Here is a 24,826-nt window from a genome sequence, read left to right as displayed (position 1 = left end):
TTCAGAATTCCCATGTTGGCTGCAACACTTTTTAAGTTAGGAAAATCATCATCGAGGAGGTTTACAAATTCCAAGGATGATTCAGTACTGACGGCATGAGACCTCCAGCATGTCACTCAAATTGAAGTCCCCCACAATCATACAGGTTTTTTTCCTTACACATTACAGATAGGTGCATAAGGAGGTGGTTGTCCTATTCCCTAGTGGGGTCTGTAGCAAACACTGTGCTTTTATCTGTTATGACATTGATCCATAAGCATTCAGGATAATTTTCTTCAAAGTTATCAGTAACTCGGAAACAAGTAATGCCATTTTTGACAGAGTGCCACTACCCTCCCCATCTCCCAACACCACTCGATCCTTCTTAAATGGGTTATGTAACCATTGATTTTAACATTCCAATCATGCGAATCATCCCACCAGGTTTTAGTAATACCAGCTAGATAGAATTTATGTTCATAAATGAGCAATTTCAATTCCTCTTGTCTGTTACCCTGAGCATTAGAGTATAGGCAATTAAAGAATTTCTTCTCTTTTTGTCCTTCCTTTCCTTGGTTAATTTTGTTCAGCAAGGGTAGCAGTAGGAGAAAATTCACTCAATCTTCCATCAATGTGTGTGTACCAATAGACTAAGCCATGGTTTCAGAAGTCAGTTCAGCCACTTTTCCTGGACAATCATAAATCAGATTTTTTTTAAAAACTTAGGGGAGTGGGAAGGAGAGGAAAAGAGGGAGATAATTACAACAGGTGAAATAAGCATTCAAATGCGTTTACTGTACTTATCAGACTGCATGGCAGTTTACACAGAGTACTTTAAGGAAAAGCATGATCCGCAAACCAGACAAACCTACAGTATCTTCCCAAACCCACTTTCCATAGGTTCTCAAGACAGCCCCACAATCAATATCCTCCTCCCCCGTAAAAAGACCACCAGGTGAGTCTTGTAGCATGCCTGTCCAGCACACGGCAGAATAGCGTGTTTATCAAACACATTTGGTTCCTTTCATTTGGTACAAAACTGACTATTTTAAAGCCAGATTTTCCGGAAATGTTCACAGATTTTGTAAGCTCGCTGTGAAACCCCTGTGCCCAATTTGCAAAGGTGCTGAGCACACCCGGTTTCCATTGGAAGCATTCAAGAAAGATTTAGCTTTGTCTGTGATCTGTGACAGTGTCTTTACACTTGACAGACAGCCGCTTAAAAATAGAGTGGGTAAACTGGTTTCAGCCTTCATAGCCTTTGCTGTTTAAATAACCCCCACAAAAATCCCAAGCACTACCCTCTCCTGGAAAATAAAGGACAAAAACTGCTAACATTTGGAGCTGATACACAACTGCTACAGGCCATAACCTTCAGATAACATTCAATCAGTATGCAGCTAGCTGCAGTCGGTATGACCCAAGTATATTTATACCACAAAAAAGAAATCCCACCTATAATATATGCCGGAGTACTTCTCCCTCGTCCCTTTCAGGGCACTAAAACAAACATGGAGGAAGCAAAAAAGGTAAAATAAAGCAACTTAGGTGACTGATGCAAATGGCTATCCTTCCAGTCACAGTAGCAGCTTCAAAACAACAAGGAATAAAACTAGTGCACACTCTTAAATATTCGAGTTCAAGGTTTCCCAAATTTTAATAGCATGGGCTAAATCTTAATAGAAAGACTGTCTCAAGGAGACAGTCTCCCCTCGTGTAACTGCGTAATATCCCTCTGGCAACTACAGCAATTGCTTTGCTGGAAAAGTAACGTTAGGAAAATGTATTACTAGCTTTAAATACTATTTAACTACTAGAACAGAGGACAACCTGAACTAAGGGTACGTCTACACTGCAATAAAAGACCTGCAGCACAGCTGCAGCTGTCCCGGGTCAGCTGACTCAGGCTCCTGGAGCTATAATATTGTAGTGTAGATGTTCAGACTCGGGCTGGAGCCTGGGCTTTGAGATCCCCTGGGGGGGAAGAGTCTCAGAGCCCTGGCTCCAGCCCAAGCCCAAATGTATACACTGGTATTTGTAGCTCTGCAGCCTGAGTCAGCTGAGCTAGGCTCTGAGATTCAGTGCCATAGGTTTTTTCATCTCAGTGTAGACATACCCTATGTGACCAGACACCATCTGTGGAGCACCAGAAAACTGTTCTTGCTATGTCCCCCAGGTAATGGAGTAAGCAGTTATTTTGCTCTGTTATTATTGACTCAAAGAATGAAACAGCTTCAGATCACAGTTTTAAGAGCAAAGCAATGAGATAGATTTAGGTATGTGCTAGGAAGCGCCCTGATGTACACACTTTGGTATGAGTTTTATGGGGTCACTATGTTCAGCAATAGTGAACAGAGAACTAACTATGCCATCCTTGGGGGATACCAGAGAGTCAGATAAATTAAAATCTCATGGAAACTCTGCTAATTAAAATGTAAGACTGCAAGTAAAGGATTAATTCTTGCTCAATAAAAGTGAGCCACAGTTTCAAAAGCAGTGCAGTGGTCCTTGGGAAAGCTCATCTATTAAACCACAGTATTTTGACTTAACATAAAGCCCTTCCCAGTGCCAAAGGGTGACTGAAAAGGATCAATAAAATGCTATTATTGTTCAGCCTACATCCTTCCAAGACACAATCAGATTCACTCTCCTGGGATATGCCCCAGCTCCTAACTGCCACAGAATCTTCTCCCAGCTGAGGATCACCGCAAAGCAGCCAGAACACAATAGCACAAAGAACACACACAGCAGAGCATGATATGCAGCCTGAACGCATTGCAGGAAACCTTAGGTAAGCATACTTCAGTTATGATTAAGTCATCTGCTCTTTGGAAACTCCTGGGATACCTGTGCATCATGGGTAAGTTATAAAGGTCTCGCCTACAGGGCAAGTTACTGTGCAGCAAGCCAGGGTGGGAACCTACAGGGCACCAGCTCACTGGACAGTAACATTCCACGTGGATGCTGCTACTCTGCAGTGAAAATCCTGGAGCACGGCCTAGCGTACTAAGCCACACGCACTGTAGCAACGTGCACGCAGGATGTTATTATGCAGTGAGCTGGTGTGCTGGAGATTCACACCTCAGCTTGCAACACAGTAACTTGCTGTGTAGACAAGCAGATATCTTGTGTATCACAGGCACTATCACCATCACCACAATGGGTGTTGGAAGTCTCAGTTAAAAGGCCAAGCAGGAAATTCACTCTTCATAGTCCATTCCATTTGGACCCCTAGAACTAGCCTGTCCAGGTCAGGGATGCATGCGCATAGCACTGCTCTCCAGGCGGCACCTGTTTCACGGATAGAAAATTTCATTCACCAGAGCATCACTCGAGCATCTTTAAGAGAATTAAATCATTTTTGCATTGGAAAATAGGATCCAAGAGTCCAGACAAAGCACAGCAAGAACATGAAAATGGACACATTCATCTTTAAACACAATATAAAAAAAGAAACATCCTTACATTTCCAATAGCAATATTGAACTATAAGATGGCTGGTAGTAATAAATATTTACCAGAGCTGCATTTCCTGTCCCTGTTCCTCACAGATCAAAACACTACACTAATTACAGACAGATCCAAAATAGAAAGGAGAGGCCGTAAGACTGGAGGAGCACAGTTGACCAAACAGGTTTTCCCTTTCTCTAATTTGCACAATTAGACCAGCAATTAGTACTTGAGACTGCAGCCAAATACACCAGCTGACATGAGAACAGGAAGACTCCCTATAGCCAGAAGTTAGGCATTTTAAGAGACATTTTAGCATGTTTTCCCCCTCTCCCCACCCGCCAAAAAAATAGGTCAATGCTCCAGTTTTAAATTTTCCTTGGTTTAAAATCTCTTTCAGACAATCTGTGAACAATACTGACAAATCTAATTTAAAATAAAGCAGCATGTGCACCTACACAGTGCATCATTCAGTATCCACTGCACTATTAATGTGGCAAAAAAAGGTTACAGCACTTGGGAGGGACAGTTCTCTCCAGGATGCCCCAACCTTCCTCTGTTAGAAAAAATCTGGTAACAGAACTGCTTTGCATAAAGGAAAGGAATCACTTGTTTACAGCAATTTATATGACACCATTAGAGGTCAGAAATCCAATATTCACTCAGCCCTTTGCAAACACCCTCCTTTCTTAGGAGCAGAGAAATCAGACCTGCAGCTTTAACACGATGACCAGCAGTTTACCCATTGCTCCCTAACAGCTGCTGCAGTGTGTTGATACAATTAGCCAAGACATGCACTCCCTTCAACAGCCTCCTTACCCTCACTGGATTTTTTCCTCTCCACAGAAACCTTTTGAAGCCTGTCTCATGGCCATTTGGCTCCAGGAGACTGGTAAAAAGAACTGTGGGGTAACTTCCTTTACAGTGGCACTTGCTGCATTCCCCTCCCTTTCCAGCACTGCTGGGCTCTCTGCACTGAGCATGTCGTCACCAGCTGACAGTCACATGAGCGGACTCTTGGACCTCCTTTGAAGAGGGAGGATTTTAGCTGAACAGAAGAAGGTTAAAGATGCAGTATTCCTTCCTTCACGATGGGCAAACTAGGAATGACAAAAGGAAGCTGGCATCTAGAGAATTTAACTTCCAGTCATTGGAAGCAGCCTCCAGAAGGAAGCTGCAACTAAAGCTACAGTAAGGTTTCAGAGTAGCAGCCGTGTTAGTCTGTATCCGTAAAAAGAAAAGGAGTACTTGTGGCACCTTAGAGACTAACAAGTTTATTAGAGCATAAGCTTTCGTGATGAAGTGAGCTGTAGCTCACGAAAGCTTATGCTCTAATAAACTTCTTAGTCTCTAAGGTGCCACAAGTACTCCTTTTCTTTTTAAAGCTACAGTAGAAACAAAACTTCGTTTTGGGGGAGAAGAATGGGGGCACAGAAGAGCTAGCAGGTGATTTCATTCCTTTCCTCTAGACATTAGATCCTCCATTACTAAAAAGCCTGCCTGCACATTTCACTGTCAACCCCATCTCCTAAACTGCTGAAGAGACTGTTCGTTGGTTTTAAACCAAGAGCAAGCTCGTGCTTATGAAAACGAGTGATTAATTGTGGCAGCTAGTGCCAAGTACATGCTGCATACTTAAGGCAAACTTCCTACACTTCTGTGCCCCTTAATTCTAATTCCCAACATCCCTGCCATTCCAGTCCTAGGAATCCACACCCCTCTTCCAATTAATGTCATCATCCATTATCCTTTGGGTCAGAGATGGCCATTTTAACAAGAACTTACACTGAAGTACTGACTGCTAAGGAGTCCATTATCTAATTTACAGGCCTTTCCACATGTTGGACACAGCAGGGTAGTTGCATCTCATTCCTACTATGCTGGCTTACGAAGTATCCTCTTCTTGACCAACATATCTTGCTTTTAAGCGGTCTGTACCATGGCTAACTTTGGCTTAGCGAATGGGATTTGTTTGCCACTGAAGTTTTCCCACAGGTTAATATCTATTTCACAATTACATGCTTTTCAGGACCTCTCTCTTTTCCTGTCTACCAGTTGATGTTTTGCCCATTAAGAGAGTTAAGGCAACACTCCTTGGGTACCTGACATTCCACACGGAGACAGTACCCAGCCCAGTAAAGCGGCACTACTATAAGCATTGCTTCAATTCTTTTTGCAACCTCTTTGCAGAGCCTCATGGGTGATCTTAGCTTGCCATAAGATATGCACAGAAAGTGATAACGTTTCTCTAGCTCCGAGATGCTAGCGATAACCTGTGTCATTTCAGCCTTGCTCTATGGCACCGAAACATTACACCCTGGTGAATGTAAACTTTGGTCTTGTGTGATACCATGCTGGTTCCAGGCTCTGTGGGGCACTCTGTTCTCACTGACCCCAAACTAAAAAAGCATGCTTTGCATACAGCAGGGTTTGACAAGATGTCAGGCTAACCAAAATCCATTGCAATACAAGTGACATAACTGACTGTGATGCCTGGTCAAACAAAGATTGGTACTTAGCCAGGAATGAAGCCAAGCCTGTAGTTTTCTGCTGCACTTAACAAAATCTGCAACAATGAGTGGAGGCCTGTGGTGGTTCTTGGGGTACTCAGGACTGCGAGTCACTCCATTATCCCCAGCATCCGGTGTGAAGGAGACTTCTTTGTGCTAAACTGGGTGTCAGCTCTCTGACACCACCAGCCTGTCAGCCACCTCTGTGCCGTTCCAGTCCTTACTTTGCCCTGCTGGTTAACAGTAGGTGCACGCCAGTCCCTTTGAAGCCTCCCGCTGTAGCATCCAGCCCCTTATCCACTGAACACTCCCAGAAATACCAAGTCTGCTGTCCCCAAGGCAACAGTGCCCACACCAGCTTGTATGATTCAACCCAGGACCAGCACCTTGCTTAATACCACAGCCCTGAGATATATTCATAGTGAAAAACAATAAGCTTATCAAAAGATTCAAGATTTAAGAGATAGCGAATAAGGACATTGGAAACAAAAGGTTACATATAAAACAAAATCATAACATGTTTTCAAAAGACTAAACTTAACTAACAAACCTTCTTTTCTGCAGCATCTTCAAAGAGGACTCAGATCCCGTTTTCAGGAATGTCAACACACTGCCTGTTTATTTCCTAGATGCAGGAATAGGGGGTGACTTCTCCTAATATCCCCAAAGTTACTTGTGCATCTGTATTCAGAAACTCCCACAGCTTTTTCTCCTGTGAACTATTCCCTGTTGACTTCACATCCCCCTGTTGACTTAATATGTACACTGACATCCATTTCATTAGCTTACAATGCTTAACACCTCAACAAAGACAGATGAATAAATATCTTGTCTGTTTCCCCACCTCAATTGAGATACAAAAGTTAACATTTTCAGTATACATAACTCCTGACATAGTATCTGTACACTGTAACCTGGACTTTTAAATGTTCCCAATCAGCATTAAATCATTAAAACTAAGAGTGCAATAAACCAAACTTAGTTCTCAGGGCCAAACCTCTACGTAGGTTACAGACTATTTAGTTTAGCAGATGATCCTTCGAATGATAGAACCAAACTTTATTTAAAAGAAAGATGATTAGTTAAGCAAACACACAGTTACCATTTACACAGGTACTGCACTTATACTCACATTCAGAGATGTAATGGTGTACCAACAGGCAATCAGTCCACTGACACAGAAAGTATAGCCTTATGATCCTGTAACCTAATGGTACCCTTTTTGATGCTAAATGGAGTGCTCCTGCAATTTAGAACAGCTACTCCTTTTATAATCCATTATCATACTAATTAACATTAAGCCTACGCATTACCATATTCTCATTTCTGCCACCTCTCTATTGGCTCTTTAAATCACATATTGATTAAACATCTACATCAACATCTTTCCCATATTATCAATATCGACAGCATTTTAATAAAAACATTCAAGCTTCTTTAAAACGCTCATTAAAAAACCATGCTAAAACCAGTTATAACCAAAACATATCTGCAACATAACCTTAAGTCATATCCTGGCTAACTTCAACTTTCCCATTGTACTGTCTCCAACTTATCTCTTAACTTTTGCTCACATGAACAAACTATTTCCCATACTCCCCTAGACTTAGGCAAAAGCCCAATTTCTACTTTCATTTTAACAGTTCTACTTAGCATAACCAAGAAACTCTTCCATAGGCTAAAACATACATTTCATAATGATATCAATGACCAGTGTGACCCTGACTTTCATTTAAGACCTCACTTGACATTCTTTGGTGAACTCCCTTGCCAGCTGGCATTAAAGTGTTCTTGGTCACAAGACCCATTAGATATGCACACCTTAAGTACAGTCATCTGCATGGATGCACACACAGCCTCTTCAGTTATGTCTCCAGAAGCTCCTTGTCTATTCAAGTAAGAGCTTTGCCACTTGTTCAAAATCAGAATATTCCAAGCATCACATCCTTAGTGGTAATCAAGGAAAAAAAAAAAAAAAAAAGGACATGGTAGAATACACAAATCCTTGCTTGACTCAGATATATGCATGGATCAGAGTGTGCAAGCTCTGCCTAAGATATTTTACCCAATGTTCTGCCATGCAGTCACTGGATGATCTACTAAAAAATGGCCCATAGAACATTGTGATTAGTTTTATATCTGGCCCAAGAGAAATATCAAAAAAACATAAGAATGGCCATACTGGGTCAGACCAAAGGTCCACCTAGCCCAGTATCCGGTCTTCCGACAGTGGCCAATGCCAGGTGGCCCAGAGGGAATGAACAGAACAGGTAACCATGAAGTGATCCATCCCTTGTTGCTCACTCCCAGCTTCTGGCAAACAAAGGCTAGGAATACCATCCCTGCCCATCCTGGCTAATAGCCATTGATGGACCTATCCTCCATGAATTTATCTAGTTTTTTTTGTTTTGTTTTTTTAAACCCTGTTATATAGTCTTGGCCTTCACAACATCCTCTGACAAAGAATTCCACAGGTTGACTGTACATTTTAAACCTGCTGCCTATTAATTTCATTTGGTGACCCCTAGTTCTTTTGTTATGAGATGGAGTAAATAACACTTCCTTATTTACTTTCTCCACACCAGTCATGATTTTATAGACAATCATATTCCCTCTTAGCCCTGGTCTACACTAGGAGTTGAGGTTGAATTTAGCAGCTTTAAATCGATTTAACCCTGCACCTGTCCACACGACGAAGCCCTTTTTTCGACTTAAAGGGCTCTTAAAATCGATTTCCTTACTCCACCCCCGACAAGGGGATTAGCGCTTAAATCGGCCTTGCCGGGTCGAATTTGGGGTACTGTGGACGCAATTAGACGGTATTGGCCTCCGGCAGCTATCCCAGAGTGCTCCATTGTGACTGCTCTGGACAGCACTCTCAACTCAGCTGCACTGGCCAGGTAGATAGGAAAAGGCCCACAAACTTTTGAATTTCAATTTCCTGTTTGCATGGTCACCTGCAGCTTGCCACGCTGGCCAGAGCTCATCAGCAGAGGTGACCATGCAGACCTCATCAGCAGAGGTGACCATGATGGAGTCCCAGAATCGCAAAAGAGCTCCAGCATGGACCGAGCGGGAGGTACGGGATCTGATCGCTGTATGGGGAGAGGAATCCGTGCTATCAGAACTACGTTCCAGTTTTCGAAATGCCAAAACCTTTGTCAAAATCTCCCAGGGCATGAAGGACAGAGGCCATAACAGGGACCCGAAGCAGTGCCGCGTGAAACTTAAGGAGCTGAGGCAAGCCGACCAGAAAACCAGAGAGGTGAACGGCCGCTCCGGGTCAGAGCCTCAAACATGCCGCTTCTATGATGAGCTGCATGCCATTTTAGGGGGTTCAGCCACCACTACCCCAGCTGTGTTGTTTGACTCCTTCAATGGAGATGGAGGCAACATGGAAGCAGGTTTTGGGGATGAGGAAGATGATGATGATGAACTTGTAGATAGCTCACAGCAAGCAAGAGGAGAAACCGATTTTTCCGACAGCCAGGAACTGTTTCTCACCCTGGACCTGGAGGCAGTACCCCCCGAACCCACCCAAGGCTGCCTCCCGGACCCACCAGGCAGAGAAGGGACCTCTGGTGAGTGTACCTTTTAAAATACTATACATGGTTTAAAAAGCAAGCATGTTTAATGATTAATTTGCCCCGGCATTTGCAGCTCTCCTGATGTACTCCCAAAGCCTTTGGAAAAGGTTTCTGGGGAGGGCAGCCTTATTCCACCCACCATGGTAGGACACTTTACCACACCAGACCAGTAGCACGTACTCGGGAATCATTGTAGAACAAAGCATTGCAGTGTATGTTTGCTGGCATTCAAACAACATCCGTTCTTTATCTCTCTGTGTTATCCTCAGGAGAGTGATATCATTCATGGTCACCTGGTTGAAATAGGGTGTTTTTCTTAAGGGGACATTCAGAGGTGCCCGTTCCTGCTGGGCTGTTTGCCTCTGGCTGAACAGAAATGTTCCCTGCTGTTACCCACGGGGAGGGGTGAGGGCCTAGCCACGTGGTGGTGGGGGGGGGGGAGGGAGGGAGGCAAAATGCGACCTTGGAACGAAAGCACATGTGCTGTGTATGTAATGTTAACAGCAAGGTTTACCGTGAAAGAGTGTAGCCATTGTTCTATAAAACGTGTCTTTTTAAATACCACTGTCCCTTTTTTTTTTTCCTCCACCAGCTGCATGTGTTTCAAGGATCACAAGATCTTCTCCTTCCCAGAGGCTAGTGAAGATTAGAAGGCGAAAAAAAAGCACTCGTGATGAAATGTTCTCTGAGCTCATGCTGTCCTCCCACACTGACAGAGCACAGACGAATGCGTGGAGGCAGACAATGTCAGAGTGCAGGAAAGCACAAAATGACCGGGAGGAGAGGCGGCGGGCTGAAGAGAGTAAGTGGCGGGCTGAAGAGAGGGCTGAAGCTGAAAGGTGGCGGCAGCGTGATGAGAGGAGGCAGGATTCAATGCTGAGGCTGCTGGAGGATCAAACTAATGCGCTCCAGTGTATGGTTGAGCTGCAGGAAAGGCAGCAGGAGCACAGACCACCGCTACAGCCCCTGTGTAACCAACCGCCCTCCTCCCCAAGTTCCATAACCTCCTCACCCAGATGCCCAAGAACGTGGTGGGGGGGGCCCTCTGGCCACCCAGCAACTCCACCCCAGAGGATTGCCCAAGCAACAAAAGGCTGGCATTCAATAAGTTTTAAACTTTTAAAGTGCTGTGTGTCCTTGTCCTTCCCTCCTCCACCACCCCTCCAGGTGCTTCTCTCCTCCACCACCCCTCCCAGGCTACCTTGGCAGTTATCCCCCTATTTGTGTGATGAATTAATAAAGAATGCATGAATGTGAAGCAACAATGACTTTATTGCCTCTGCAAGTGGTGATCGAAGGGAGGAGGGGAAGGTGCTTAGCTTACAGGGAAGTAGAGTGTACCAAGGGGCGGGGGGCTTCATCAAGGAGAAACAAACAGAACTTTCACACCGTAGCCTGGCCAGTCATGAAACTGGTCTTCAAAGCTTCTCTGATGCACACCGCGCCCTCCTGTGCTCTTCTAACTGCCCTGGTTTCGGGCTGCGCATAACCAGCGGCCAGGCGATTTGCCTCAACCTCCCACCCCACCATAAATGTCTCCCCCTTACTCTCACAGATACTGTGGAGCGCACAGCAATCAGTAATAACAGTGGGAATATTGGTTTCGCTGAGGTCTAACCGAGTCAGTAAACTGCGCCAGCACGCTTTTACACGTCCAAATGCACATTCTACCACCATTCTGCACTTGCTCAGCCTGTAGTTGAACAGCTCCTGACTACTGTCCAGGCTGCCTGTGTATGGCTTCATGAGGATAACTATAGGCATTTCAACATCCCCAACGGTTATTTTCTGGTCTGGGAATAAAGTCCCTTCCTGCAGCTTTTGAAACAGACCAGAGTTCCTGAAGATGCAAGCGTCATGTACCTTTCCCGGCCATCCCACATTGATGTTGGTGAAACGTCCCTTGTGATCCACCAGTGCTTGGCAGCACTATTGAAAAGTACCCCTTGCGGTTTATGTACTCGCCGGCTTGGTGCTCCAGTGCCAAGATAGGGATATAGGTTCTGTCTATGGCCCCACCACAGTTAGGGAATCCCATTGCAGCAACGCCATCCACTATGACCTGCACATTTCCCAGGGTCACTACCCTTGATAGCAGCAGCTCAGTGATTGTGTTGTCTACTTGGATCACAGCAGCCCCCACAGTAGATTTGCCCACTCCAAATTGATTCCCGACTGACTGGTAGCTGTCTGGCATTGCAAGCTTCCACAGGGCTATTGCCACTCGCTTCTCAACTGTGAGGGCTGCTCTCATCTTGGTATTCATGCGCCTCGGGGCAGGGGAAAGCAAGTCACGAAGTTCCATGAAAGTGCTCTTACGCATGCGAAAGTTTCGCAGCCACTGGGAATCGTCCCAGACCTGCAACACTATGCGGTCCCACCACTCTGTGCTTGTTTCCCAGGCCCAGATTCTGCATTCCACGGCATGAACCTGCCCCATTAGCACCATGATGCCTGCATTGCCAGGGCCCATGCTTTGAGAGAAGTCTGTGTCCATGTCCTCATCACTCTCGTCACCGCGCTGACGTCGCCTACTCACCCGGTTTCGCTTTGCCAGGTTCTGGTGCTGCATATACTGCTGGATAATGCGCGTGGTGTTTAATGTGCTCCTAATTGCCAAAATGATCTGAGCAGGCTCCATGCTTGCCGTGGTATGGCGTCTGCACAGAAAAAAGGCGCGGAACGATTGTCTGCCGTTGCCCTGACGGAGGGAGGGGCGACTGATGACATGGCTTACAGGGTTGGCTTACAGGGAATTAAAATCAACAAAGGGGGTGGCTTTACATCAAGGAGAAACAAAAACAACTGTCACACAGAATGGCCCCCTCAAGGATTGAACTCAAAACCCTGGGTTTAGCAGGCCAATGCTCAACCCACTAAGCTATCCCTCCCTCTCGCATTTCAGGCAGGACTTCACGGAGAGAGGGAGGGAGGGGGGAGCAAATGAATACAAAACAAATCTGGTCTATTTCTTGTTTTGATCCACTCCATCTATCTTTTACATCTTTGGCTGGCAGCAGACGGTGCAAAAGGACTGCTAGCCATCCACATTTCTTGGCTGCTCGGCAGAATATGGTACAATAGGACTGCCTGCAGGACTAACGAGAGTGACCTGGTCGAGTCACTCCTAATGTAGTCCCTGCACCCATGTCTGCCCAGGCACTCCTGACCGACGCGGCCAGGAGCACCTTGGACATGACGATGACGGCTACCAGTCCTATTGTACCATCTGCTTTCACAAGGCAATGGGTTGCTGCTGCCGTGTAGCAATGCAGTACCGCGTCTGCCAGCACCCAGGAGACATACGGTGACAGTGAGCTGAATGGGCTCCATGCTTGCCGTGGTATGGCGTCTGCACAGGTAACTCAGGAAAAAAGGTGCAAAACGATTGTCTGCCCTTGCTTTCACGGAGGGAGGGAGGGAAGGAGGGGCTCATGACATGTACCCAGAACCACCTGCGACAATGTTTTTTGCCCCATCAGGCATTGGGATCTCAACCCAGAATTCCAATGGGCAGCGGAGACTGCAGAAACTGTGGGATAGCTACCCACGGTGCAACAATCCGGAAATTGACGCTAGCCTCGGTACTGTGGAAGCACTCTGCCGAGTTAATGCACTTAGAGCATTTTGTGTGGGGACATACACAATCGACTATTTAAAAACAATTTCTAAAAAACCGACTTCTATAAATTCGACCTAATTTCGTAGTGTAGACATACCCTTAGTCACCTCTTTTCCAAGCTGAAAAGTCCTAGTCTTATTAATCTCTCCTCATACGGAAGCTGTTCCATGTCCCTAATCATTTTTGTTGCCCTTTTCTGAACCTTTTCCAATTCTAATATATCTTTTTTGAGATGGGGCGACCATATCTGCACACAGTTGGATACATTCTATTTCAGGAAGGTACTGTAGTAACATTCCCCAAACCACTGAAGAAACTCAGGGTGAAATCCTGGCCCTACTGTAGTCAATGGGAGTTTTGCCACTGATGTCTAAGGGGTCAGGATTTCACTCTTAGATACTGAATCAGACCAGAGATCCATCTAGCCCAGTGCCCTGTTTCCAGCAACAGCTGGCACCAATTGCTTCAGAGGAAAGTGCAAGACAACTTGCGGAAGGCCATTGATGAAATAATCTGCTTGCAGGGGAAATTTCTTCCTAACCCACATTAGAATTTGGAACTTATTACCTGCAGCAGGATTTATATCCCTTTCAGAATTCCTTGCTATCATCATTCTGGAAAATCTTGTTATCCATATAAGCATCTCTCCGAAACTCTTGGGGGGCTCAAAATTTAACAGCAGCCCACCTTAAAGACCAACTTTCTCCCATTGAAAAGCAAGCAACCCTCCAAACCATGGAAAAATCCCACCTTTCCTCCTCAGCAACCTAATACAGACCATCAAGACACTAGGGTTTTTTGTTTGTTTGTTTTTGTTTTTTTTAAGTGAACAGGCATGTCTGTGTCCTAAGTGCACTCATGTCACATCCTCAGATTTCCTACTCAAACACAGCATGATTGCATCACTATCCCAACAAGCTTATGAGACCAGAGCCAATAGACTAGTGTACAGGGACAGAGAGCTGCTGGCGTTTCACATGCAAACCAATGAATCAAACCAAAGCTACTAGATCTAGTTTCACATCTGGCATGGGCAACCTCATGCTGACTCATGTACCGATAAACAGAGCATAACCCTGTCAGTGCATCCCCTTGGAAGACATCAAAGAAAAGCTGCATTCTACTGCCCTGTCCCAGGAGGCTGCAACAACCACCATTAGCCAAAGGGTTAAGATTAAAATCCACGTTGCTGTCTTCTGGATTCATCCAGCACTTAGGGAGGCAAGACGAATGGAGTATTAGAGGCAGACAGAAATACGTAGCATTCCAAATCTAACCCTCTCCGTGCCAGGTTAGCACAGCTGCCAAGGTGCGAACAACAGCTTAGATTAATTAGACTTGCCACATGGTGTGAGAAACGCTGTTAGAATTTGGCACAACTGGATGACTGTGTCTGTGGGTTCTTCTGAAGAACAAATGTAGAAGTTACAGTTCAGGCATAACTTCACTGTCAGAGTGGGTAATCAAGGAGAATGTGGCTCATTTCTCTTTAGTCCTGGGCAAAAGTCCAAATTGGAAGTTACAGGATTCACTCAGGTCACAGAACTGCAGTCAGAGTAACTATATAATCACTGAATCACTTCTTGGTGACATAGCTAGTGCAGCATTAGAAACCTTAAATCGGACAAAGTAACAGATTTTCTGCCCTTTTGCAACCTGAGTGGTTAGTCAAAGTTTGGGGCTTTGTGGGTGGGAGTGGAAATTGGTGATTGCCAGGTATTTCGCTGATGCAGTTTTGCTTGTTTACAAAAGAACATGCAAAGTCCTGACTCTCTGAACACAGATCGAACTTAAGAGCAGGAAACAGCTTTGGGTATGTTGACACTAGAAATGTAAGTAGACCTACATTAAGTCGACTTGCAGCCACCGCAGTAATTACTGCAGTGGTGCAGGTCCATGCTCTCCTCCTTGGATCAGTGGTACGCGTCCTCACCAGGAGCGCTTCCACCGACCTAAGAAGGGCCATGTGGGGGAGCGGAGAGCCTGGTCTCTCAGCTCCACTGGCAACTCCCTGCTGGGAGCCCGGCTGCCACACAGGCTCTGGGGCTCCATTTGGCTGCCCCCACCCCTGCTCTCCACCAGGAGCCAAGGGAAGCCACCCAGAGCTTCTCACCCCTGAGGATTAGGGTCCAGCTGCCCCTGCTTCTCAGCCCCAGCGCCTGCTCCCTGCTGGGAGCTGGGCAGCCTTGTCAATTTCACAGTTCAATGAAGGGGCTTCTGGCCCCAGCTCCCAGGCAGGGCTGCCAGGGGAAGCCACCAGGGAGAGGGGTCCAGCCGCCCAGCTCTCCAGGGGAGCTGGCTCTCTAGCAACCAGGCTTTCTTGTCAATTTCACAGCTCCTGCTGTGAAATTGACAAGACAGCTAAAAGCCAAGGTAAGGGATGCAGTGTCTACACAGACACTGTGTCGCCCTAACTACACCAAGATAAGCCTTACACTTCTCGTGGAGAAGTAGTTATTATGTCGGTGTAGTAGGGCACTTACATCCACGGGAGGAAGGCTGTAGTGTAGACACTGACATAATTAAGTCGACATAAGCAGCCTTATGTCAACCTAACTGTGTAGTGTAGGCTAGCCCTTCTTTAGCTCACAGCACCAAGAGCAGTCTTTTCAGCCTACATCCCAACCCAAAAAACTCCCTCAGTTTCTTCCAGAGCAGCCACATGCTTTCAGCTGTTCTTCCAGGCTCTCTCTCCCAGCCTGTTCTCAGTGTGTGGGTGTTCTCTCACACCTACCCATCTGGTCACTATACCCAGGCAAACAGTTTGCCCACTTGGTCCTAGTTTGGGGCAGATTATTAGACTTTGTTTTAGATGTGGCCCCTGCCTCTTACGATGGATTTAAATGGAGGTCTCATTCACACATCTGCTTAAAGAGGTTTAACACAACCCATAACAAGGTTTTGACCAGCTCATAACAGTATTCTACTTCTGAAACATTTTGAACTCAAGTTGTTTTGTTTTTTTCATCAAGATGTTTAGGCCTCAGATGTAAACTTGCCTTTAAAAACTGCTAGAAATGCCTTGTTCCAATTCAGTATTGCAAATTAAATAATAAATGTGATACTTAGTGTAGGTCCTACATATAACTAAAACGCCTCGGGGGGGGGGGGGGGGGGAGACAGACAGAAGAAAGGTGATTCCAGTGTTTTTATATGTATAAAAGAAAGGGGAAGGATGACCTAAAGCAGATATTTGGGATAAGTTCTTCACCGCAGGAACTGCCATAGCAAAAAATCTCATTACTTGCCAATGTAATTTGCAATAGTAGACCCCTAAAAAGACATGTAGTATCAGAGAAGATACACCAGTTAGATTCTAAATTAAGAAGCTTTAAAACACAACAGCTTTACAGACAGCCAGCACAGAGTTCAGGGTAAGTATATTATAATCACCATTGCTCGATTCCGCATTCTCCACGATCTGCAAGTGGTTGTTTGCTAAGAGAGAGTTTCAATTATTAAGACTCCTAGCTCACAAAGGTATGTGCTGCTGTTGCAGTTTTAGAGGGTAGGTTAGATACCTGGTGCCCAAACATCTTACTGTATTCCTAAACAAAAAAAATCCTGAATTCAGTGGACAAGCTAGTAAGGTTAACAATCACCAAAATATTTAAAATCCCCTCTTGGTGACTGCTTTATTTCTTTCCATGTTAACAACACAGTCCAGATTTAAGAATTCTTATTAGTATCTTAGCACCTGATTTCCTGTAGTGATGGTTATACAAGAACCTAGGTAGTTTCATGAAAACCATGTGCATTTATTATTTATATGTTTCCCCAAATAATTATATCGATATATTATTGGTGGAATATATAAATAAATGCACATAGTTTCTATGTACAGATGTATTGTATGTGCTATCCTGGCCTAGAGTTAAAGTTGCTAAACTCCTCATCCCATCTACACAAGCTACAAAATGCTAGAAAATAAGCAGTTAAAAGTCATTCAATACTCCAGTCAGGTCATACCAAATGAGTGCTAACACCGCATTTATACCACATTAAGTGTCCTATATTTTCATGTTATATACACACACATCCAAAACTAATATTAAAGATATACCTATGGAAGCTTCAATATTTCACTGTAAGTGATTGATCCCATTGAGCTTTCCTCATAGAAGCAGCCACGTTCCCATAAAACGATGAAACAGATGGAAAGTAAATTTTCCTATTAATTAAATAGGAAAGAGGACAATTGAGTACCCTTCCAGGCAAATTGCAAATATTCGCATAAACTTAGACAATTACATTTACCATCCCCATTAACTCCGTACAAGGACCAACTGAGAACAAAACTGCATTTACCCACTTTCTCCTCCATAAATATTAAATACTTGCTGAATCTTGCTGCAGAAACAACTCAATATTGAATGTTTCCTCCCTTTGAAACCAGTGGGAAAGGGACATTCCATTTCAGTTTTGCCTTTTCACAGCAACGTAACTGCCTTTCTGTTCTGTTTCATTGTTGTTTGCAGTGTCATCATACCTGTGTTGGTCCCAGGACATTAGAGAAACAAGGTGGGTGATGTAATATCTTTTTATTGGACCAACTTCTGCTGGTGAAAGAGAAGCCACTAACTGACAAAAGGTGCTAAAGCAACACTCAAGGAAGACAAGGCCATTGCAAAGAAGCTAACTGAGTTCTTCACATCGATCTTCAGTGCAGAGCATGCCACATCAGAGCTATTCTATTTAGGCGACAAATCCAAAGTACTGTCCCAAATATATATGTCAATAAGAAGAGGGTTTTAGAACAACTGATTAACTGAACAATAACAGGTCACCAGGACCAGATGCTATTCACCCAGGAGTTCTGAAGGAACTCAAATTCGAAACTGCGTAACTACTAACCGTGGCATGTAACCTATGTTACTGAAATCAGTCTCTGTACTAGATGACTGAAAGGTAGCTAATGTAATGCCAATTTTTTAAAAGGGCTCCACAGGCGATCCTGGAAACTACAGGCCGATAAGCCTAACTTCAGTACCAGACAAACTGGAAGAAACTATTGTAAAGAACAGAAGTATTTTCCACTGAATGCATCCAATGAAGTGAGCTGTAGCTCACGAAAGCTTATGCTCAAATAAATTTGTTAGTCTCTAAGGTGCCTAAAGTCCTCCTTTTCTTTATGTCCAGGAAGAGTCAACATAGCTTTTGTAAAGGGAAGTCATGCCACATCAGTCTATTACAATTCTTTGAGGGAGTCAATAAGCATGTGGATGAGAGTGATCCAGTCAATATAGTATACTTGGATTTTCAGAAAGCCTTCGACAAGGTCCCTCATCAAAAGCTCTTAAGAAAATTACATAGCCCTGGGATAAGAGGGAAGTTCCTCTCATGGATCAGTAACCAATTGAAAGATAGAAAACAAAAGATAGGAATAAATTATCAGCTTTCACAATGTAGAGAGGTGAACAGCAAAGCCCCCCCAGAGATCCGTACTGTTCAACATAATTATTAATGATCTGAAAGAGGGAGTGAACAGTGAAGTGGCAAAGTTTGTAGGTAATACAAAATAATTAAAACAACAAGGAGCCTGGTGGCACCTTAAAGACTAACAGATTTATTTAAGCATAAGCTTTCGTGGGTAAAAACCCCACTTCTTCAGATGCACAAAAGCTTATGCTCAAATCTGTTAGTCTTTAAGGTGCCACCAGACTCCTTGTTGTATCTGTGGATACAGACTAACACAGCTACCCCCGATACTTGTCACCATATGAAATAATTAAAGACAGTTAAAGTCCAAAGCAGACTCAGGGACCTACAGAGGGATCTCACAGAACCAGGTGACTGGGCAACAAAATGAGACACAAGGCTATAACTTTGTTAGACACTAAAAATCATGGTCTTAATAAAGACACTGGATTTATGGGTTATTACAACGATCTGTAACCCATTAACCCCCCTTTTTGTCCTATGACTAGGGGTGTGTTAACTGGCCACTTCACCTTGAATGGTCCCTTAACTACTTATGCTAAACTATCTGTTCAATCTTGTATCTGGCTGCAACACTCTGAGTATCTTTCCCAGACCTGAAGAAGAGCTCCAAGGAGCTCGAAAGCTTGTCTCTCTCACCAGCAGAAGGTGGTTCAATCAAAGATACTGCCTCACCCACCTTGTCTCTCTAATATCCTGGGACTGACATGGCTACAACTCCTCCTCAATGAGCAACAAAACTGGCAGATGAAATTCAACATTGATAAGTGCAAAGAAATGCAAACAGGAAAAACAATCCCAACTATACATATACAATGGGTTTAAATTAGCAGTAATCACCCAAGAGAGAGATCTTGGGAATCGCCACAGATAGTTCTCTGAAAACAACTGCTCAACGGGCGGCAGCATTCTAAAAGGCTAACAGTATGTTAGCAACTATTAGGAAAGGGATAGAAATTGAGACAGAAAATATTGTAATTCCACTATATAAATCCATGGTACGCTCACATCTTGAATACTGTGGCCAGATCTGGTCACCCCAGCTCAAAAAAAATGTAGAAGAAATACAAAAGGTTCAGAGAAGGGCAACAAGGACTATCAAAGAAGGAGAGACTAAAAAGATGAGGGCTGTTCATCTGAAAACAGTTGATTAAAGGCAGATATGAGAGGTCTAGAATAATGAATGGTGTGGAAAAAGTGATAGGAAAGTGCTATTTACCCTTTCACACAATACAAAAACCAGTGGTCACCCAATGAAATCAATAGGCAGCAGATTTAATATGAACAAGATGAAGACGAACAACACTACGCACAACTAACCTGTGGAACTCATTGCCACGGGATGTTGTGAAGGCCAAAAGCATAACTGGGTTCAAAACAGAACTACAGAAGTTCACGGAGGATAGATCCATCAATGGCTATTAGCCAAGATGGTCAGGGACGCAACCCCACACATGGGGAGACCCTAAACCCCTTCCCAGCTTCTGGTAGAGAGAAGACACAGGTGGATCATTCTAGAGTTGCCCTATTCAGTACACTCCCCGTGAAGCTCCGGTACCAGCCACTGCCAGAGACAGGATACCGGGCAAGAATATATGATCTGGTCCAATATGGCAGCTCTTATGTTCTTCCAATTATAAGACTCTCAATAAAATGGTAAGAGTTAACAACAATACATTTTATCATTCTGAAGAATTTGGCTACCATCAAACATGAGGTCAGTGCAGACTGGATTCCATGAATTTAAAAAATGCCTATTTATTTAATAGGGAAGAAGTGCCCGACAGTGGGAAGAGTGAGGAAATCAAGGTCTAGATTATCTGACAGATGTAAAGAAAAGCAGAACAAGGGGAGGTATTTCTGCTGCTGCCTGAAGATGGCCCTGTTACTAAACATCTTTCCTGTATCTACTATGCAGTTTATTTTTATGTACGGTTATCAAAATATCATAAGATTTCTCACCACACCCTTTGGGCCTGTCTACACAAAAACAACACCACTTAGTTTGCAGCAGGCCGGGATTTAAATCCACCTCACATTAGCCTGCCATGCACTAAGTGTCCACATGGACCATTCCGTCTTGCATTAAAAGTTTCATAGCGTACTTTAATGTGGTTTCCTGCCCAATTCTAGAAGGGACATTAGCCAGGAAAAATCCCAAGGAATTTGGCCATACTGCTGTTTGTGTACCCAGACAGCTGCTCCATGGACTGGCTTTCTTTGTTTTGTTTTTGTTTTTGTTTTTTTATTAAGAGATCGAAGAAGAGAACACAATTTATCCACTTCCCCCTGTGCTGCCATACATTGGTACATGGGAGATGCACAATGGGCAAAATGAGTTGAGGAAAGTATCAGCACACAGAGAAAACACCAGATACGGCTCAATCTGGGAAACATGGAAGGAGAAGAAAAGGCTCACTAAGAAAAACATTTTGGGAACATTAAAGGACATTTTAAAGTTAATCCCAAGCTCTAAGCAAATATACGTCTCAGTGACACCCTCTTTAAAGTGTTTCCATTAACCATCTATGGATCTCTTGTGTGGTTTTCCACCCAGTTATGGTTTGTGTAAAAGCCAACTCCTTTAAGTGGAAAGAAAAAAAAAAACCAGGAGTTACAGCTGACCATCTCTGTCAGTGTGCAGGAAAGCAAAGGGGAAAAAAGCTGCTCAGAATATTAATGCATCTCAAGCATTAAAATATTTTTATTCCCGCTACCTTCTTTTTTCTGAATTGGACCTAACTGGACAGAATATAATTGAGAGGCATTCAACTAGCTCTTCAAGAGCTAGTTAAAAAGAGTTACTCATTTTTGAAATCTGCTGAAATCCAAGTATTGCCATAGATGGAACAGCACCCAGATATAAGAAAGAAGCAGTGTTTACAAGTCCATTGGCAAAACATGCTGGTCTGTAAATGTTAGTAATCAGTTAAAGGTACCTATAAATCCACTGCCAACCTTGGTAGAAAATTTTATATTTTAAAATTCTGTACACGTTACCAAAAGTGCATCTAATATAGTCCTTAAAGCAAATTTGATAGCCTGAGTTTTTATTCCACATCATTTCTGATGCTTTTGAAAACTGACATGTCTGGTAGTCTGACTCTCAAAAATAAAAGACAAAGTTACTGTATAGTGAAATATTATAGTTCTACACCAGTGGGTGAGATGAAGTCTATGCTGCATGATAAGTGTGCATATCCACCTTGAAGGACAGTAACATTAGACAGAAGGTTCTGAACTACAAGTTAGGACTGGTCTACACAGAAAAATTATATTGGCATAGCTATGTCAGTACAGGGTGTGAAAAAACCCATATCTCTGACCCACAGCTATGCCAACAAAATCCCCAGTGTAGACACAACTATATTGACAGAAGACAGCTTCTGTCAACATAGCTAACTTCATTTCGGGAGGGGGTATTCCAACACCAACAGAAAAAAACCTCTGTTGGTAGGTTGTGTCTACACTATGGGGCTATGCCAACATAAGTATGCTGTTATAGTCCTCATTATGTAGACATATAGTCATGGATTCATGAATAGCACAAAAGACATGAGGCCTAGTTCACAGATCTATCGTTTCTAAGGCCCAGTCTACACCGGGGGGGCCTTGGGGGGGGGGGGGGAAAGAGATCTAAATTACACAACTTCAGCTACGTGAATAACGTAGCTGAAGTCAACATACTTAGATCTACTTACCGTGGTGTCTTCACTGTGGTAAGTCGACAGCTGACGCTCTCCTCTCGACTCCGCCTGCGCCTCTCACCCCGGTGGAGTACCGGAGTCGATGGGAGAGCGCTCGGCGGTTGATTTATCACGTGTACACTATATGCAATAAATTGACCCCCGCTGGATCGATCGCTGCCCATCGATCCAGCAGGTAATGTAGACAAACCCTAAGATCAGAAGGAACCACTGTAAAACACGGAGATCTACTGATGAAGAGTGCTATATAAGAGCTAGGTATTTATTTGTGGGGTAAGGAACTGTGGATTGAGGATTACAGAACAAGATTGAGAATATGGAAAATATAATGCCATCATATAAATTAATAGTACACCTTCTCCTGGTATTCTATTCTGATAATTCCAAGGATATGGCAGAATTAGGAAAGATTCAGAGAAGTGACAAGAATGATTAGAGACATTGAAATATTTATATGAAGAGTGCTTGAAAGAAATGGCATTGTTTACCTTAGTAAGGAGATAAGAGGAGCCATGATAAAAGTAAATAAAATAATGGACGGTACAGAGGTGGTGCATCAAACACTTTCTATTCTTCCAGTCTTGCAACAAAAACGAAGGGGCCATTCAATTAAATTAAAGGTGGCAAATTCAAAACATAAAATGGAATACTTTTTCACACAATGCATGGACTATAGAACTCATTGCCACTGTGTGTTAGAGACAAAGAATTTAGCAAGATTAAAAGATGGACTGAATATTTACATGGGAAACAAGAGTATCCAGAGTTATAGATAATACAAGTTTTGGAAGGAATGTAACATCTCATGCTTCAGAGTTGAAGTGTATTAGGGATGATTTTGAAATCTTCATAGGGCAGATTACGCCACATCTGCCTACTGTGGGATTTTTAAACCTTCCCCTGAAACATCTGATGCTGGCCACTGTCGGACATAAGGTACTGGCTAGACAGTCCCTGGATCTAATCTAGTATGGCCAATCTTATGTCCCCGTGGGAGGAGGTAATGGAAAATATTTATGGTCTAAAAGGAAGACATGACTGGAAAAGTTTTGAAGTCACTGATCTAGACAATCCCTCTAGTCAGTATCAGTATGGTCCCCACAGTTGTATTCGAGTCCTTTGTTCAGCCCAGTTTTAAAAGACATCAGGAACAGGGATTGCACAAGCTAATAGATTTCCCTGTTCAGATATTTTCTGAAGAACTTAAATTTTCCTTGGATCGGTCTCCCTACTCTTACTTACATCCCAGTCAACTATCCTGAACAATTCCTCTCCCTCCCTGCCATTTTGCCCCTTTAAATACTTATAGGCCATTACACCCCATTTCCTTTAGCTTTTGTTCAGTCAAGATATATTGAATTTGATCTTTCAAGTCTCTTCATCCACTTTATCATTTTTGTGGCTCTTCTCTAATTCCCCTCCAATTTGTGCACATCTTTTTGGTATGGAGGTCCCAGAGTATTTTAAGTGCTCTCTCTAACAAGTCCCCTATAGACAGGGTCCCTCTTCTCCTTGTTCATTATGCCACATTCTATAAGTCGATGAACGTCAAAACACCTTTATCTATTTACGGAAGTGGCTGCACTGTACCAATGCAGACTACATGCAAACTCTTTCAAAGAGTCACTTCACCTTGGGTGAAAGGTACATTGTACTTATCAGTTGAACAAGATAGATGGGAACTTCCCAATTTTCAACATATACAGAACAGTAAACCAAAGCAGATGGCTTTGCTGATATTGAAGAGTACCTCAAATAATAGCTGCATTTTAAAGAAGGGCTACCAAGATCTTTGAATGGGGGCTGAACAATTATGAGTAATAGAGCTTCTGGGCCATAACTGTTCCAAGGATCATGTTGGCTTTTACTCATACACCAGGCTGCCTCAAGCCACTGATTAATTGCTTGCTTGCCCTGGTAACATGTGAAGTGCCTAAAAAGGACTGTGGGGAGGCAAAACAAGTCCTTGAAGACACAGAAAAAGAGTGCAGGCTAATTTATTGTATATACTAAACGATCATGCAAACAGAAAAATATATTGAGAAGAGAAAATACTTTCCCCTGTATGACAATTTACTATATGTGCACAGCCAGGATTAGATCGTTTACTGTGATGGGGAGATGCCCTGGCTTCTTTCCTACAAATAGTCACTAGTCTACCTTCTGTAGTCTATCTTACCTTCTCTTTTAAAGAAACACTCGGCTACTTCTACTTTGTGCTGCACCTAAGTCCTAATTCAATCACTGTTTACTTATAGTGACAGAAGCCAATGGAAGCAGGTGAGTGCACACTTGGCTGCTATATGGTACTACAGCAGCCTGTACAGAAAGCCACCCAGATGAAAATACTGCAGTGTAGAGAATTGTGTTGAGGTCACAATAGGAGTGTGACAGCAAAGCATATGGCCCTTACACAACCACCTGGCCGCTCCATCAAGAAACCGGCTCTTGCGACAGTCAAACAAAGTAGTACACATTAACCTGAAATCTACATAAAGACTGTAGTGATGAAGAATTTAATGGAGATGGCAA

The 24,826-nt window shown here is 43.5% G+C and overlaps 1 protein-coding gene across 3 annotated transcripts in view; it reads right to left on the bottom strand.

Annotated features, from left to right (window-relative positions):
• The window catches only part of LOC141994192 (H(+)/Cl(-) exchange transporter 5), a 97,826-nt gene that overhangs the window by 29,315 nt on the left and 43,685 nt on the right, over nucleotides 1-24,826 (bottom strand). The window contains exon 1 of one of the 3 annotated variants that reach the window (XM_074964371.1): nucleotides 4,249-4,402. The exons of the other annotated variants lie outside the window; for them this stretch is intronic. The gene's annotated coding sequence lies outside the window, so the exon portion shown is untranslated. Of the gene's footprint in view, nucleotides 1-4,248; nucleotides 4,403-24,826 lie in introns of those variants that run through there. 3 annotated transcript variants of the gene reach the window in all.

This window comes from Natator depressus, chromosome 9, assembly GCF_965152275.1.
Source record: "Natator depressus isolate rNatDep1 chromosome 9, rNatDep2.hap1, whole genome shotgun sequence".
NCBI lineage: Eukaryota > Metazoa > Chordata > Testudines > Cheloniidae > Natator > Natator depressus.
Note: the sequence above shows the minus strand (reverse complement) of the source record. Positions and strands in the feature narration are given on the sequence as shown.